This window comes from Marmota marmota, unplaced genomic scaffold (assembly GCF_001458135.2).
Source record: "Marmota marmota marmota unplaced genomic scaffold, marMar, whole genome shotgun sequence".
Classification (NCBI taxonomy): Eukaryota; Metazoa; Chordata; class Mammalia; order Rodentia; family Sciuridae; genus Marmota; species Marmota marmota.
In genome coordinates, this window is record NW_026006604.1 from 97874 (window position 1) to 117078 (window position 19205).

The window sequence follows — 19205 nt, forward strand, 5'->3', positions numbered from 1 at the left end:
CATATGATTATTAGTTGGTAGTCTTGCCTGAGCCCTGTTTATGTCAGAGTGTCTATGAGAGTGAATACATATAACAAAAACAATTGGTAACACTTTCTCTGTGATGATGGGTATCCACAGACTGATCTATGTGTAGCATTAATAGCCTGATGTATTACAAATCATCTTAATTTTATCATGCAAAGTTTTCAGTTAATGTGGTCATATGTATGCACTTGTTGAAAGCATCACAAAGGAAATAACCATTGTTCACCATCAAAACTCTATCAAATTAATCCCTTTCCTAACATTTTTATTTACTATCAGTGTGTTGAAATGTCTGCAATCACCTGTGGCAATTCTCATGGGCAATTTTCTATAATCACCTATTTTTATGTGACCACTAAGCTGTGGATCTTCTTCAAAACTCAACTGGGTTTACCTTTTTATTCTGTATCATCACACCGTGATAAGAATCATCCATGTCCATCTAATTTCCTCAGTTTTCCTTGTTTGGACTTTGTGGTGTCATGTGTCTTTCTCCACCAGTCCTTGTGTCCAGGTATGTGACAAAGACATTTCAAAAATACCTCTCAGCTTTTCCCTTGGCACCTTGCTGCAGTTATATTTCCTTAATTTCTTGCCAAACTGTAACCACTCCATCCTCCAGCCAGCTGATCATTACGAGCATTTACTCTATTTCTAAGGAAATGTTCACAAAAGAAATTAAATAATTCTCTGCAATATCTGCCATAACTTGGGATTCTTTCTTACTAAGTCTTTGATTAACTGGCACAACTATGAGTTAATAATCTGTGTAATATACGGAGATGAGCTTTGGAGCATAACTTCATTATTTCATAATAAATTAAGATGATTAATAATACTTAAACTAAGATCAATTATAATACTTTAAGTACATAATCAATTAAATACTTTTAATACATAAGTTAAGATGATTTCTAATACTTTTTTAACTTTATTTAATTGTTGTGTCACATTGGGAAAATTGTTAAAATTCTCTGTATTTCATATCATTTATTTTCTTTTCTTCAAACCTATAAACTTTAACCTATGTTAGGACTGAACTCCAATCTGACTTTTTTAAGGGCATGCAATTTAGAAGGAGATGCACAGACAGAAAATTGTCAGTCAATTTTCCAGTTTATAGTATGGTTACATTAATTTACTTTCTGCCATACTTACCACTAATAAATCTTGGAGGCCATAAGCAGCTCAGTGAGATCCTGTCTTCAATAAAATATAAAAAAAGGCCTGGAGACATGACTCAGTGTTTAAGTGCCCCTAGGTTCAATCTGGGTATGAATAAAAACCTTAGTTTCTTTTTTTGTGTGTGTGCTATTTTATTATTTTCTATTTCTTTTTTCTTTTTAAATTTCTTACATACATGACAATAGTGGAATTCATTACAATAATAAATATCTATTCACAGCACAATTTTTCGTAACTCTGTATATAAAGTATGTTCATGCCAAATTAAGCCATTATACATGAGCTCTCTTATTATTATTATTTTTTGCATTACAATTTTAATACACTTTTATATCACAATTTATCATATCTCTGTTTGTATATAAGGTATGTTGACACCAAATTCACATCGTCATCATTATACAAAATACATTAATTCCTTTTTAAAACTGAAGATACACCTCCAAAATTTGAGAAATTTATGCAAAATTTTGTAGTCAGTAAAATTAGAACTAATTATACCCTGGCTTCTTTTCCAATTTCAAAAACATTACTTTTATATGACTTATAATTTTTTATTCCTTCATTGGAAAGTATATTTTAAGCATATGAAGCATGTAACATGTATTAATTCAATAACCATATATTAAATACTTATCATGAAAGTTTAACATTGTTGAAATACAATGAAGTCAAAATTCATTGTATAACTTACTGTATATTCTAGTAGGGAAATAAGGGCTATGAATAATGTAAGTCAGAGTAAGTACCAATGTACTTATGCAGCACTTTATAGAGCTATTTATTCAAGGAATTTGGAGACTCCTTCTTGAAAAAATTGATATTTGAGGCAAGATGTAATATAAATTAGAAACTGAGTCATACTAAAAATTGAGGGACAAATTTTTAAATATTAACCAGTGCAAAAGCACAGATGAAGGAGTATGCATTAATTGTTCAAAGCTCACTAGTCACATGTAAAGAAAGGGAGAAGAATCCAAATTAGCTGAGTACTTTGGTTTATGTGTGGTCTGGTGGATGTGTTCACCAAGGGTCTATTGTGATTAAATTTGTGGCACCAGGTTGGCACTGTTGGGATTTGATGCTACCTTTGGGAGGAAGGACCCCATTACAGGTACTATTGTGGCTATGTTATTGAAAGGGATTATAGGTTCCCAGTGCATAGCACATGAGTGTGCCATTCTCTTTCTCTCTCTCTCTCTCTCTCTCTCTCTCTCTCTCTCTCTCTTCCTGTATAGCAAGGGAAATGTACAATTTTCCCCACATATGAAGTCCTGTCAAAATATGCCTGGCAAAATGCGCCACTATCCACCATCCTCACCAAGTGCAAATCAATAAGACTTCCTGATCTTGGACTTTAATCCTCCAAAACTGTGAGTTAAATAAATTTCCTCTCCTTTTTTTCTACCTCAGATATTTTATTGTAGTAACAAATGCTGACTGACATGGTTAGGATAGAGGAGAATGTCAAGAACAGATAGGGTAAAACTTCAACTGTCATAGTAAGAAGTTTTTATTCCACAGATCTTTATAAACTGGAAAAGTATTTGAGAACATTGTACAAGGGATTAATATTACATGACTTGCATTTTAAATGAATTGGTCTGGTTGCCAAATGAAGTATACATGTTATGAAGACAAAAGAGGAAACAGGATTTGTTGGTAACTAATGTAATAATCCATGAAGAGTTAAAGGTAATATGAACTTATATCAAACCACAGGGTTTTATAAAACTTTGTGTCAATTTTCGAGAGAAGGTTACATGGGCTTGATGTAATACCAGGGGGATAACATAAAGATAACCCTGGAATGTAATGTGTTTTTATTTTGAGATTACAACACTAAAGGCAGAGGCAACAATCAGAGGTAAGATTTTAGGATTTCTGACAAATTATTATAAGTAATTTGAATATATGTGCCCTGCAACTAGTTGTATATCCACATCTGAATTTTGGAAAACATTTAGGATAGAAATTTTAAAATGGAATTAGAAGACTATACAGGGTGTTGACAGCCATCCTATTAGATTAGATCACCTAGGGAGTTAACTATAGACAGAAGAGGAAGATCCCAAAGATTAAATTCTGGAGAATTCCAAAATTCAGAGTTTGATAAAAGTATGGGATATCTGATGAAGACTCTTACCTTGATCCAACATTATTCAGGCTCCTTGGGGCTTTCTTTTTGAATTTGCCTTGACCTTGCTCTCCTTGTCCAATGTTTGGCCTCTCTTGGTCAGTTTTCACAAAAATCATCCCAAGCCATTTCAACAAGTATCCCCCCACCCTTGACATCTGAATTCCTTTTATATCTGAACAAGTTACTAAATCTCCTTGTATATTATATTTGATGTGTAAGCCTTTGATCTGTTTTCCCAAAGAACTTTGTTGAGTTAATGTAGCAAGAATATTCCAACTCTTGATCTTTCCTCTTAGGGATTTTCCATCAAGTGACACCCCCAGTCTGCTCCTTAATTAATGATTCCCAGATATGTTTGCTGAATTAGGGATTTGGCATGATCTACTCTTATTGTCTTGAACAAATCTTAAACCTTTTCAAAAGTTCCACATTATTTTTATCTTTAATGATTCTGCAACTCAATATGAAGCAATCCATAAAGTTGAAAAAAATATAGAAAGTAAGTTTTGGGAGAATTAAATCTTGTAATCTAAACAAAGTAAACATTGCAGAAAATAAGGAGTGATTGATTTGTGTCATTATGCTACTGTTGGGGCAAGATCATCATTAAGGACTAGTGACCATCTAAAGTCATTTGTAACTTTGAACAGACCCTGAACTTATTGGGTATAAAATATTGTTTTGAATTTGATTCAGAGAAAATTATCCAGATGAATTGGAGACTGAAGAAAGAGAATTTCTTCACTAAGGGAGATTTATCTAAAGTTGGAGCAGATACCCTTGTATGTGGAGAAGCACATGAAATTAAAGGAATATTTTGTTTGATTTATGACAAAATAAAGTATTGAAGAAAATTTTTATACTTGTGATTCAGTAGCATAAGTGAAATAATGGTAAGGCATGTGCAACACTATTGTAAGAGAGCTTAAGAAGGGAAGAGACTATAGGATCCCACGCACAGGGGCAGAGACATATTGAAATTACAAAAGAGCAGGAAAAATTCTTGGGTTTTAATTGTAAATTTGTCAGGCAAATTTATACGTGTATACCAGAGAGGAGCTTGGGAATTTTTTGTTGGGAGAATGTGTATATTGTTGAATAAAGTAAAGGCTAGGGGGAAAAAGAAGCAGGGAGCTGAAGACTGAAAAAACACTATGCCTATCAAATATGGAAATACTATGGCTTCATATCTATCAAATGATATGATCATTACCTATCTTAAAATGAAAGGCTTTTAAACTATCACTTATAAAATTGAAAAAGTTAAAGAAGATAAAATGAAAAAAATGTAAAATCCTATAGTAGGAGCACAAACAAATTAAAAAGACGATAGCTTCCCATAATCTGCCTTCATGATTCACTTCAGTTCCATGTGATAAAAACTTCAGAATCAAATACTCCAATCTTCAAGGTGTTTGCTTAAAAAATAAGAATCCTATTGCAACTTGAGATTCATTATGCCACATTTTATCCAGTCAGAATTCTTAGAAACAGATTGTTTCTCCATTGTTCATCCATTATTCACCAGGAGAAGAGATTCCAATACTGGTAGATGCTAGCTCTCTTTGATCTTTCCACCTGTGGCTGGCTTAACCCAGCAGTTTTCATTCTCCTGTCTTAAGGGTTCCTGCTTTTTCCCCAAAAGGAAAAAAAATAAAGATACACAGAATCACTAATTGATATCAAATGGGAAAAAGACAAAGATGGAATCACTTTGTAGAATTATCCAGATTCTGAATTTCTGGCAGAAATAAATGAGAAATTTCTCTGTGAGATTGCATAGGGAGGATTTCTTTGCCTCCAGTGCATGAAAGTATGTGGTCCTTGATTCCAAATTCAGCTTTGAAACATGATTCTTTTATGAGAATAGAAGGAATAAACTTTAGGGAAAAAAACTGTGAATATTTACCTAATAAAAATTAATGAAATTAAATATAGATAGTACTGGAAAAATATTTCTTCTTGACCCTTTATAGGTTAAAGTATACTCTACCACCCAAACTCCTATACTGAGGTCTTTCATTGCTAGTACTTTAGAATGTGACCTTACTGGGAGTAGAATCTTCATCTACTGAAATAATCAAGTTCAGTGAGTTCTTTGGGGTAGGTACAAATGCATTGTGTACTTATATGTACTTATAAAAAGAGGCAATTTATATGCATTAATGAATACAGAGAAGATGATTGAAAGCAGAGAAAAGACTGCCCTCTGTGAGTCAAGGAGACTAGAGTACATTTCTCCACAGCACTCAGTACCTTTATTTTAGACTTTTAGCATCCTGAATTGTTAGACAATACATTTCTGTTGCTTAAGATGACTGTGGTAATTTGTCATATTAGCCTTAGCAAACTGGCAAAGGAAATATTTAGTTTTTAGTTGACAAACATTTGTTTGCTTTTCACTTCATACAAAGTATAATCTGATGCAGTAGAGATAATAGTTTTCTAGCATATATGAATAATATATGAAGTTCCACCAGTTATTTAGAAAATATATATAATAGGTAATCTGAATATAAATCAGTACTGAATTTAGAAATCCAAAAGATTTCAGAGTCTTAGAGCTAGAGAGACATTTTTTAAATTAAGTTTTTTAATTTCAAATTTTTGGAAGGAAATGGTTTCTGTTGTCATCTGTATGTAAGTACTGTAAGAATGAAACAGAATGAATTCTAAATAGTTTTTTAAATTCCCTTTATTATAAAATATTACCTACTTTTTAAACCTACAGTGAAAGCAATACATAACACCTTATACATTCAATAAATTAATGTATTAACTTAACAGTAAATAGTTCAATTTAATGGTTTATAATCTGGAACACTTTGCTTTGGAACAATTTTATCCAAATATTCTGAATATTTTATTTATACCTTCTTACATTCCCAACTACTTTTGTATCTTTATTCTTTTAATTGATTTAGTAACTCCTTCATTTGTTTATGTATTCAACAAATGAACAACTGCTCACTAGAATTTGGCTATTATGGTATTTTATATTTTCCTCATATACTTTTTAAAAATCTAGACAATAATATGTGCATGCAGGTTGTTTATATACCTTAGCTCTGTATTATATGATGTGTATGCACAGTGAAGTGTTTGAATTTACCATACATTTTACATTTTGCCTTTCAATATTTAGGCTTAAAAAAAAGTTAAGTTGATTACAGACTCTTTAGTGTTCTGTATGAACATTATCAGAATATTATTCAGATTCATTGTATAATTTTACATACACACACACACAATTAGAAAAATATTCAGTTAACATTCATAGTTGCCAGCATCAGTTAACATATTTTAATTAGATTTGTGTGAAAAGTATTAGTCATTATTTTAGCTCATGTTTATTTTATTACTTTTAGTTTGAATATTTTTTGATAACTAATTCATAATTATACATTATCTTTTTGTTAATTATACATTTATGAACCTTACCTGTCCATTTAATGGAATCACAGTTGTTTTCTTCTTTATATTGTTTCTTTATTTGATGATATGTTGTTCTCTTGACATTTTTCATGACAAAAATTTTTAATCATGGATTTTACCAATGATTTTTAAAACTCTACCTTAACTTTCCAGTTAACTAAATTAATTCTATTTACATAGAATGAGTTGTTTTTTCCACTTTGGTGGATATCCTATCAGTAGGTCTTTTCATGTTCTTTTTTGTATTTTGAGTGTTTATGTTTAGTGTATGTTGTCTTCTTATTTACTGCTCCAATTACACTGGCTTATTGTAGTTGTATCTAATGGTGGGATTTGTTGTTACAAATTTTTGTCATCTTTAAGAGATTTGTACATGTGAATTTAGAAACATTCCTATGTTTGGATTTTGTTTTTCAGTTTGTCAAGGGGATGGTGCATTATATTTGCTCTGGTTCAATTTTCACAGAGCTGTTTCCTGAAATTCAGATTTTTGCAGTAGTAAGTAGTCTGGTATTTCTTCAGTTACTGTTTTCTCTACTCACAGCCCAAGTAGGGGTCCTGTGTCCATGACACATTCCTAGGACAAAGGGTATCTCTACTTCTGGATTAAGAGATGGAAATTCTCTTCTTCCCTCAGGCTTTGTGCAGAAAGCCCACTTCCATTGAATATAGATAGATAGATGATAGATAGATAGATAGATAGATAGATAGATAGATAGATAGATAGTGTGTGTGTGTGACACACACACACATACACATATATATTCATTTTTATGTGGTGCTGAGGATCCAACCCAGTGCCTCATGTGTGCTAGGCAAGTGCTCTACCACTGAGCCACAATCCCAGACCTCACAGACCACTTCTGTGGCTTTCACTGTGTGTGTCAATTCCTGGATTTAACTGTTCTACCCTCTGTATTGCTATTTTACAGCAAAGTAATTTACTATTTCTATAAGTATTTACAGTTGTATGAGTCTCAAAAAGTATGAACCAACTGCATTAAAGGCTCCTTAGTATTTATACTTATTTTATTCTATTTTGTTTCACAATAATTGAGTAGGTTGGCTGATGTAATATTGAGCTCTTTATTTGCTATTTGAGTAAAGAAAGATAACTTTTTAATGTTGAAATATAATAATTTCAAGTGATTGTATAAAATTTCTGATACATTGTTGAAATCATATTTTGTTCATGTAAATGAGAATAAATTGACTGAAAATAGTGATTTAAATATATATGTAAATTTTATTATATAAATATAAGAAAGCAAGCAAATGAATATTTGGTAAATCAGAAAATATCTTGTATGACCTAATATGGTATGCTATCATTTTACTAGATTAAAATAAATATGAATTGTATATAATTAATTTTTCACTTACAAGGGTGTACGTTACACTCAGAAAATTCTTAGAGACCACCTGTACCAACTGGACACTAATTGTGTTGCTGAGAGAATAGTTTAACCGTGTATAATGATTATAGCAATAAGTTAATGATCTAATTATAACCACACCAATAATTTTATAGTGCCATTAAGTGAATATACTTATTCAAGGTTCATGAAAGACAGCAAGTTTTAATAAGTAAGAAAAAAAGAAATTTTTTTTCTCATAGGGTTTTTATATTAAATTGAAATGAACAGGAAGCATTATTAATTAAAATGGAAATAAAAAGAGCTAAAATAGAAACAATTTTGTGCCTCACATTTAATATATATTAATTTTGAGTATATAGTGTGTTATTGAAATATGACTGTAAACTAATAAAAAAATATGAAAATATTTAGAAGACCACCTTGTATATTAATATGAAAGCATAACATCAATTTCTAATACCTGGAGAAAAAATTATTTTTTGTCTTTTCCAAAATGTATTTTACTTGCAATAGATGCATAATAATTTCACATAATTATGGTTTATAGGGTGATGTTTCCTTATATGTGTACAATGTGTAATGATGTCCTCTGGTTTCTTGGCCTTTCTATTATTTCATACATTTATCATTTGTTTGTGTTGGGAACATTCCAAATACATCTACTAGCTGTCTTAAAATAATCAGTTAGTTGTTGTTGGCATAATTACCCTACTGTACATCAGACATTATCCATTCTATTCAATTGTACTCCTTGTACTTAGTAACCAAGCATTCTCCTTCCTCTCTCCTCCCACCCCTGCCCAGGATCTGGTAACTCTGTTTCTATTCTCTACTTCTTTAAAGTCTAACTTTTAGCCTCTGAATGTGAGAGTAGTATTTGGTCTTTTGTGCCCCAATTATTTTACTTCCAATAATGTTGTTTAGTTCCATCCATGTTGCTGAAAAATTCAGAATTTCAGTCCTTTTATGAATGAATCATATTTCATTGTATTTTTATCTTACAGTTTCTTTATCCATTCATTCATTCATTGATGGTAACCTGGACTAATTCTCTATCTTGGCAATATGAAAAGCCCTGCAGTAAATTCTAAGTGCAGATCTCTCTTCAAAATACTGATTTTAGTTCCTTTGGTAATATACCTAGTAGTGCATATGCTGGACCCTATGGCTGTTCCATTTCTAGACTTTGGAGAAAAGAAATTCTGTTTCCAAAATTGAAAGCATTCCCACCAGGAGTATGTGATAGTTACCTTTCTTTGCATCCTCATTGTCACTTTCTGTTGTTTTTTTTTTCTTTCTTTTTGATAATCACTATTCTAAATAGAGTGAGATTATTGTGGCCTTTATTTTCTTTTCCTGGTGCTTGTGATATAGAGTAGTTTTTATATACTCTTTGGCCATTTGCATGAATGTCTTAAAAATGTCAGTTCAGGTCATTTTCAATCAGATAGTTTATATATTTTTGTTTTCTTGAGCTATTTGTGCTCTTTAAGTATTTGGAAATTAATCCATTTTAAGATACATATTTGGAGAATATTTTCTTCTTTTCTCTGTGCCATCTGTTCGCTCTGCTGATCCTTTTATTTTGATATACTGAAGCTTTTGGTTTGATGTAATTCCATTTAAGTCTGTGACTCATTTTTTTAGTTGATTTTTATATATGACCAAAGATAGAGTCTAGTTTCTTTCTGATACATGTAGATGTCCAGTTTTCCCAGCATCATTTATTGAAGAAACTTTCCTTTCTCTAATGTATATTCTTGATGCATTTGTTAAAATAAGTGGACTGATTAAGAACATGGATTTATTTTTTGGTTTTCTAATATGTCATATAGGTCTGTGTTTATTTTATGCTAATTCCATGCTCTTTGATTACTATAGCTTTGTAGTATATTTTGAAGTCAGGTGTCATAAATACCTCCAGTTTTGTATGTTTTGCTCAAGATTGGTTTGACATTTCAGGGTATTATTTTTTGATCCTCTAAATATTTTTTTTTATTTTTTGTAGTTGTAGTTTCATACAATACCTTTACTTTATTTATTTGTTTGTTTGTTTTGTTTGTTTGTTTTCATGTGGTGCTGAGGATCGAACCCAGGACCTTGCACTTTCGAGGTAAGCACTCTACTGCTGAGCCAAAACCCAAGCCCCTGACTCTGTAAATATTTAAGGATTGTCTTTTTCCCCTAGTTATGTGAAGAAGGTCATTGGTATTTTGATAAAAATGCATTAAATCTATAGACACATTGGGTGGTATGCATTTTAACAAACATGAATTCTTCTTATCCATAAACTGGCATATATTTACTTTTTTTAAAGATTTTTATTGTATTTTTTTTAATTTTTTTATTGGTTTTTCAAAACATTACAAAGCTCTTGACATATCATATTTAATAACCCACTTGAATCTAATGTATGAAATATTTACTTTCATCCTATTTTTGACCTCTTGTTTCTTTCCTCAGTGTTTTGTAGTTTCCTGTGTAGATATTATTCTCTCCCTTGATTAAAGTTATTCCTTCATATTTTGTTTTGATTTAATATCCATTACACCTGATATAAGTATTGGTACATCTATATACTTTTGGTTTCTGTTTGTCTTGTAACTTTTTATATCTTCACTTTCAGTGTGTATTTATATTTTCTAATGAAGTAACTTTCTTGAAACCTGAATATCATTGGATATTGTTTTTTATCCATTCAGCAAGTTTTTGACTTAAATTGGGAACTTAATATTTTTCAGTTCAAGATTACTACCAATACCTACAGACATAGTCCTGTCCTTTGGAGGGATTATTTTCTTATTGTTCAATGTTTCCTTTTCCCCTGTCTTCCTGTCGTCTTGTTCATGTTTGTGGTTGGATGGTTTTCAACATTGATGATTGATTCTCTTCTTTTTTTCTTTTGTGTTTCTGCTCTAGCAGTGAGGTTGGTATTTTTATGCATATCCTTAACTGCAGTTATCATCTTTCCCTTCTAATGTAGTACTCCCTTGAGCTTTTATGGTAAGGAATTCCCTTTGTTTTTGCTTGTCTTGAAAACCCATTATATCTTTTTCATTTCTGGAGGAAAGCTTTGCTAGAAATGGTAATCTTGGGTATCTGTTTTTTGTTTTTGATTTTGTGCTTCATTTAGGACTTTGAATGCATCACCCCATTGTCTTCTGGCCTATAAAAATTTCTGCTAAAATGTGAGCTACTAGTCTCATGAAGATTTCCTAGGTTTTGCTTGATGTTTTTAAATAATTCTTTTCATCTTGTACTTTTGACAGTTTGACAATATTATGCCTCTGAGAGGATTTTTTTGGGGGGTGAATCTACTATAGGTTCTCTGAACTTTCTAGACCTATGAGTCATCTTCTTTCCATAATTTGCATTTTTTTGTACATAGTTTCATTTTGAATGATTTTTTTTCCTTCTCTTCTTCTTCTGGAACATATGTAATGCAAATATTTGCTCACTTATTGATGGCCCATAGTTCTTGAAGGCTTTCTTTATTCTTTTGTTATTATTATTATTATTATTATTATTATTATTATTGTTTTTCTGACAAGATTATTTCAGAAGAGTGTCTTTCAGCTTACAAATGCCTTATAACTATTCTGTGGTAGAAGCTCTCAATTTTGTCTATTATTTTATTTATTGAGTTTCCTTTTTAGTTCCAATATTTGGTTCTTTTTTATGATTTCAATCCCTTTCCTGGATTTCTTATTCACATCAGGAATTACATTGAATTGTCTGTCTATATTATCTTACATCTGACTGTTTTCTTAAAATCCTCCTAAATCATATTTCCATGAGTTTATCATTTTTCCTTTCTTTGTGATCTGTTGCTATGCTCCTTTTAAGGTATAACGTTACCTTGTTTTCTCATGCTTCCTATGTCCCTATGTTGGTATTTGTGCATCTGATATCTCAGTTGTCTCTGCTACTTATGTAGGGTAGCTTTTAAAATAAGACCTTGTTCCTGGCAATGTGCCCCAGGCTGTCACTTGAATGTGATACATTGGTTAGGGTTCCAGGTGGGTAATTTAGTGTAGTATCTGTGTAGTTTATTCAGTTGTAATCAATGTCATCAATAATTGTGGATATCCAAGTGTCCTAGGTTGCAGGAATTATGAAATTGCACCTCCAGTTTGGATGTTACTCTTGATTGACATGACACATTACCTGGCAGCTGTGGGCATAGTGCACTCAGCTCTGGGTGTGGAGTACATGTCAGTTATTATGAGTTGCTTGATGGTGACATTTTCTTGTTAGGCCAGGGTAGGGACAGTTCAGAGTTCCCAACAGAATAATATAGTGTCTATTCATGTCTGAGAGCTACACAGTAGGCTTTACTACTGTACCCAGACAGGGCACAGGAGTACACAGATGACTTCATGGGACCTCCAGAGACTGATCACAGTAACTGCCTGTCCCCTTCATGATCTGGTGTTAAGTGGTGAGGGATTCCCATCTTTTTCTTAGGCTCTCACCATTTAAAACTTCTGAGAATGGGGTTGAAAATGGTCATGGGGCTACAGGAAGATAGATATGGCTGTATGGTTAATTTCCAGGGACATGAGCAGAACAGGTCACTCAGGTAGGCTGCTCAGACACTTCCTGTGGTTGTGGGTTCTTGGATAAATCCATCTGTTTTGTAAGAGCTTTGGAAGGCTCAGCCACTCAGACCTGACTGCCTGGCTATTTCCCTGAGCTGAGGGTGGAGAGGCAGATCCTCCCAGCTTTTAGCAGTGAGAGGTTGGCTGAGACCACTGTCCTCTTCCAGGTTATCAAGAGGATGGCATCTATTTGTTTTCTGGGGATGTGTGCAGGCTGAGCTACTTAGGAGGGCTTCCTTGTTATATCTTGAGGGCATGGGAGGTTGGGCAGGGCTCCCTGGCTAGTTCATAAGTCTAGGTTGACTGAGCTGTTAGAGGCACCTGCCTGGCGACCTCTAAGACCTAGGATGGATAGTGTCAAGATGGCACTTTTAAGCAGGAGGCTGAGTGGAGAAGGATACAGTATTGGCTAGGATTTTTCTCTGGGGCAATGCAACCATGTGTTAATCTTGCAGTTCCTCAAAGTGGGCTCAGACTCCATATCTTTACACTTGCTAACTTCTTAAACTCTATTTTCTTCTACACCCTCATTCTTCTTGAGTGAAGAATATTTACCCTCTTTGATGGTCTAAATGTGAATGTTCCCCACCAATTGATAATTTGAAGTCCTGTCTCTCAGTATGGTGGTATTTGCAGGGGGTCCTCAGGAAGTTTAGATTAAATCATGAGGATGTGTCCCTCTTGATGAAATAAGTGTCTTCATAAGAAAAGGAAGAGTCATTGATGGAGGAAGGGAGGGAGGGAGAGAGAAAGAATGAAAGGGAGAGAGGGATTTTGCAGCAACCTAGGAATGACCACACAGTGAAAAGGCAATTGTATGCAAGCCAAGTGGAGAGCCCTCAACAGACTGAATCTGGTGGCAACCTGATCTTGTGCATCCCTTCCTTCAGAAATCTGAGAAACTCTGCTACTTAAGCCACCCACACAATAGTGTTTTATAGCAGCCCCAGATGTGCTTCACAAAGGATATTTCTTTCATAGATAGCTACTCAGTCATATTGATTGACATTAAAGGACTGAATTAAAAGAAACACATTTTATGTTAATGGAATTTAAGTCATATTTTACTTTGATATATGAAATAACATTTTTATGGAAACCATGTTTCTTTTAAATAGCACATTGAGCTGGAAAGTTAAAGAAACTTCTGAATCCTAGTGGTTAAAATTAAAAAAGAAATTTATTTTCCTAAGAAATCAAAAGAATTGTGAGTAGGAGAATTTAGGATGTTTAGATGTTTCATAGGAATTTAGGATGTTTAGATGTTTCATACTGAGCAATTCTTTTAGCTTTCAGATTATGGTTTTCCAAATCTGTTTTTCCTGCTATGTTTTATACCCTTCATAATTTTGTATAGAAATTATTTCTGGGTAATGTTGCATTTTAATTTCTATAATTTATACAAATTTGTTATTCAAGTTTTAATTAATCCACAAATATTTTATATTTAATTTGTTGTTAAACAAAACATGAAAGACATTTATTATTTTGAATGAGATATAATTATATAAGCAAAATATTAACCAAAAGTTAAAAATAGAGTAGTTTCACATTTTAGAAAACTTAAATGCGTTATAAATATATATATATATATAAATGCATATATATATATTAAATGCATTACCCAGAAATAATTTCTATACAAAATTATGAAGGGTATAAAACATAGCAGGAAAAACAGATTTGGAAAACCATAATCTGAAAGCTAAAAGAACTGCTCAGTATGAAACATCCATTTAAAATTTGTAATATTCAAAAAGTGTAGCATTTATAAATGATTTTACCCATTGTTTTCACAAATACAGTTTTCAGAATAGCTATATTAAGTATGTAAACTCTGTTGATGTTGGATGGTAAAGAAAAAAGGAAAACTCTTTTCTTTCTGCCCAAAGAAATTGGCGATGGTAGAAATCATGGCTACTTGAACAGTCTGACCCCGTAGAAGAGGATTATGAGTGCAGCCCTTGACTGACATGTGGTAGAAAGAAGTGGGAGATCAGGCTTTGCATTGGTAAGCTACTAAGCATTCAGGAATATTTATCATCACAACAAGATCTAGATTATTTTACCTGATGTGAGGATAACAATGATGACCTACTAGACAGCCATGAGAATTACACAAAAAAAGAATGACTTATTTCTGGAGAAAGAATTTGAATTGTATGTTTTTTATGGATATATCATTTCTGTAATACCTCAAAAAATATGGTGCTATTATCATCTCATATACAGAAATGTCTACTGTTCATATAAGTATCTGAGAATTACTAAATATTATACATTCTTACAAAACTGTCCTATGTAGGAGATAGAACATTAGACTCCTTGTCATTACTATACCTAATTTATGGTAGATATAGAGTACACTGGAAATATTTAAAATAAATACACTTTCTTTTATTGATGTAAACTAAATTTAATGTGCTTATTTTAATTTGATAAGATTTAAAAATCAAGTTTTTAAAAATAATTTGTCATTGATTATTTTACTCTATCAGTGTGTGTTGGACATCTACTATACGGCAAGTTTTACTCTAATCAGGATGAAGGATTGAACATGAAAATTAATATCGCTGTTCTTAGAAAGCACAAGTGCATATTTAATAAGAAAACACTTTATAGTGCTAGTGCAATGCATAAAATAAGATTAGAACAACAGAGTGGAGAATTACTAGGTTAAAAACTCAATGGATAATGAGAGATGGACTTTCTGAGGATATGGGATGGATCTAGGATGTTAAAGACAAAAAGAAAACAAGCATGCTAATCTTAGGCAAAGAATATCTAATTTGACCAAAAAAAATAGTACACTTTATAGTCTCTAAGGGAGAAATGCACTTGTATGGCTCTAGTAAACTGGAAAAGGCATAAGGTCCTCAAGAGATAAGTGGGCCTTCAAATTCCAAGATTGGTAAATCAGGAATTTAGTCAGGGCAGGATTAAATTTCATTTGAAATTGTGTAAAGGCCATGAGTGGACTTGAAGCAGAGAAAATACATCATGTAATTTTTATTCATGTAATTTTTATTTTAAAGTTTTTAAAGATTTGGTCTTCTGGGTGATACAAGGCAAGAATTTGTACAAGACAAAATTTAAAATTGTTGCAGTAATGCAAGTACAAGTTTACAGTGGTACTAAGGAAAAATGGACGGATGAGAATAGAATGTTAATTTAAATTTGCAAAACCATTACTAAAATTAATCAACATGGAGATAAATAAATATAAACCCCACATTTTTGTCTTGAGCACCTGGATAAAGAGGGTGTCCTTTAACAAGGTAGAGAGGATTTTTGATGCAAAGGCATTAAGGAGCTTAGATTCATATTTTTGTTTTGGTCATGATAACAGTTAGCTCTTAGGTGCTTATTCATGTGAAAACTGTTAGTATAAATCAAATATTAATATAGGTCAAAACATGCCACATATTATGTGGCCACTAACTTAGAAGGTCACTTAGATTTGAAGAGTTGAAACAATATAGGTATCCTTGTAAAGTTATAATTCACTGATTTTATTGAGGTATAAAAGAGGTTTTTGCAGATTTTGAGAGATGTCAGATGTTTTAGAAATGTTAATTGTAAAATACCAACAATAATCTTCTGTAATTAAATCAATAATTGCTAGGTGTGTTCACTTTTAAAGATAAATTGTATTAAAATTTTATTGTTTTATGAACAAGCATTTTATAAACATTTTAAACACAGGAACATGAAATAACTAGGAACCAAAATAGATAGATAGATAGATAGATGGAAGCAAAAAGAAAACTGGAACACCTTCATGTCCCAAACTTAAAGAAATAGTTTAGAGTCTTCATTTAGCATTGCCTATTCTACAGAAGACCTGGCCAATACTTTTCATTTCACAGAAATAATTGAAATAAGCAAATCCCCAAAAACAAAAGGTTGATTGTTCTGATATGCAGCTGCTAACACACAACAAGGGCAATGGTGGGGCAATAGAAGTTTATTGGATTAGACAAAGGGGATTGAAGGAAAGGGAGGAGAGATAGGAATAGGAATGACAGTAAATGAATTGGACATAACTTTCCTATATTCACATATGAATACACAACCAGTATAATTCCACAACATGTACAACCACAAGAATGGGAAGTTATATTTCATGTATATATGTCAAAATACACTTTACTCTCATGTATATGTAAAGAGAACAAATAGAAAATAAAAAGGTGGTAATCTGTATTTCATGTTGCCTATTGCAAGTTCAATGAAGCAGATCCAAGTATCTCATGTGAAAACTGTGGTCTTCTTATTTAGTTAATTTAATATTTTCATTATTGTACTAATATAATGCAGGATGCAGTTCATTACAACCTCATTTCAAATTATCTAATTTGATTATGACAAATTGATCTATCACAAAATTATTTTCTGATTATGTACCTTTTAATTCAAAGTAGAAAGCAAAATTGGTCAGATAAATTCTTTTAGATTTTAAATGAAGATTCTCTAGACACCTGTGAGAATTTTTAATTTTGAAAAATACTTAGTTTCAAGTGAAATTGATGTCATTCCCAGTTTTTCAGTTCAATTTATCTGAAACCTTCAAAGATAAGACTTTGAATTCTCTCAGGATCTACATGCATTTTCTGCCAAAGGAGTTAACTGGGTGAGAAATAAAAAAAGGAGAAATGATGGGTTTTCATTACAGTCAAGATACATGTTTACATTGCATTCCAAACACAAGAGGTTTCAGATTTCCTAAATAAGTATCTGAAAGCAGTACATAACTGTGCTCAAGGGTTATTAAAAGCTATTTTTTATTCTTCCAATGTCACTTTTTTTTTCATCAAACCTTAGGTTGGTATCTAGTACAAAAAAAAATGTAGCAGTGAAAAACTGATCTGAACACAAAGCTAATAAAACAGTTAATGTATTCAAAGCATTATGTGTGTGACTGGAAATCTTTATTTTCTCTCCCTTTTTTCATTGTTGAAGGATGCCTCATATCTAAACCATTAACACTGTGCTATGTATGAAATATCATAATTGCATATGTACACGCTAAAATCCTGTTTTCCTTTATGCAGTATGCATCTTTGAAATACATAGAATGCTGCAGAATATTTATTAACAGATCATAATACTCAGCCTTAAAGAAAAATGAAAGGATGACATTTGCTGATAAATGGATGGAGCTGGAGAATATCATGCTAAGTGAAAAAAGCCAGTCCCACAAAAACCAAAGGCTAAGTATTTTCTCTGATACGAGGATACCAATTTACAATGGGTGGATGGCAGGTAGGGAAGAATAAAGGTACTTTAGATTAGGCAGAGAGGAATGAATGGAGGTGAGGGGACATGAGGTTTGGAAGGCAGTAGAATGAATAGGACATTATTACCTTATGTTTTTTATAGAACTATATGACTGATGTTAATCTACATCATATACAACCAGAAAAAGGAGAAGTTATACTTCATTTATGCATGATGTCTTATATAACTAATGAGAACCAATAAAAATATTATATGAAGAAAATAAATTTTATAAAGTAAAGAAATGTTCATTTAAGAAGAAATGTGTGGATTATATTATATTCAACACACTGGTTTATGACTGCTTCATAATGCTCTTGTAATGATCAAAAAATATTGAGTTCCTCAAAAAGCCCCTACTTCAGAGTTCCAAGTGTTTAGGTACATTGCTGGTATTCATTCATACATATCTAGTCAAGGAGCCTAAACTTTCTTTTAAACTACTGCAGAGGACACAGAGTTTAGATTTTAAAGATTAATTCCAAGGGACGTTTTAAAATTAAGACTTTTGAAAATAGAATGGATGTAATAGGAATAAAACAGAAGTTTACATTATTTTTTTCAAGTAATTTTTAACTATAATTAACAATATAGCCTGCATCCAAAATATGTAATAACATACACATGCAGCAATATAATAGAGCTTTTATTATTTAAATAGTTGTGTTATTTTTTGAGCTCTTATGATAATGTTCAACATTTTAATTAGATTCAAAATGTGTATTTCCTTGTAACATACAACTGCTTTTTATGAATGAAAAAATACCAAAATACATCAAATAGTAAAATACTATGGGTTCTATGTAGACTAAAATTTTTTAATTAATTAATCTATTAAGTAAAAGAGCAGAATAACAAAGTGTACAAGCTATTTCCTATGGCAATCTCATAAAAAATTTGATTACACAAAGTAATGGTATCAATAATACCATATTTATTTTCTATATTTTGCATTGGAATCAAAACATCTGTTTATATGAATTTTGATTTTATTAACCTTATATTTCCAATGTGCAAGATACATTAATGTTGGCTTGGTTATACAGTAAAGTTTAAGTGATATAAATTTTAATCATCTTACTCTGTGTTGCTATACATCTAAAATTTTGATTAAAAGATATTTTGTCACCTAGACTAGACAATCCACTGGTTAGTTCA

General features: G+C 31.9%; 1 long non-coding RNA gene across 6 annotated transcripts in view; it reads left to right on the top strand.

Annotated features, from left to right (window-relative positions):
- Window positions 1-18391, top strand: part of LOC107133558 — a 40062-nt gene extending 21671 nt beyond the window's left edge. The window contains exons 3-8 of one of the 6 annotated variants that reach the window (XR_007345315.1): window positions 2451-2585; window positions 3046-3079; window positions 4049-7285; window positions 10251-10279; window positions 14660-14778; window positions 17822-18391. This is a non-coding gene — a long non-coding RNA (uncharacterized LOC107133558). Of the gene's footprint in view, window positions 1-2450; window positions 2586-3045; window positions 3080-4048; window positions 8379-10250; window positions 10280-14659; window positions 14879-17821 lie in introns of those variants that run through there. The other 5 variants (XR_007345313.1, XR_007345314.1, XR_007345312.1 and 2 more) reach the window with 5 other exon arrangements.
- The last annotated feature ends 814 nt before the right edge of the window (window positions 18392-19205 follow it).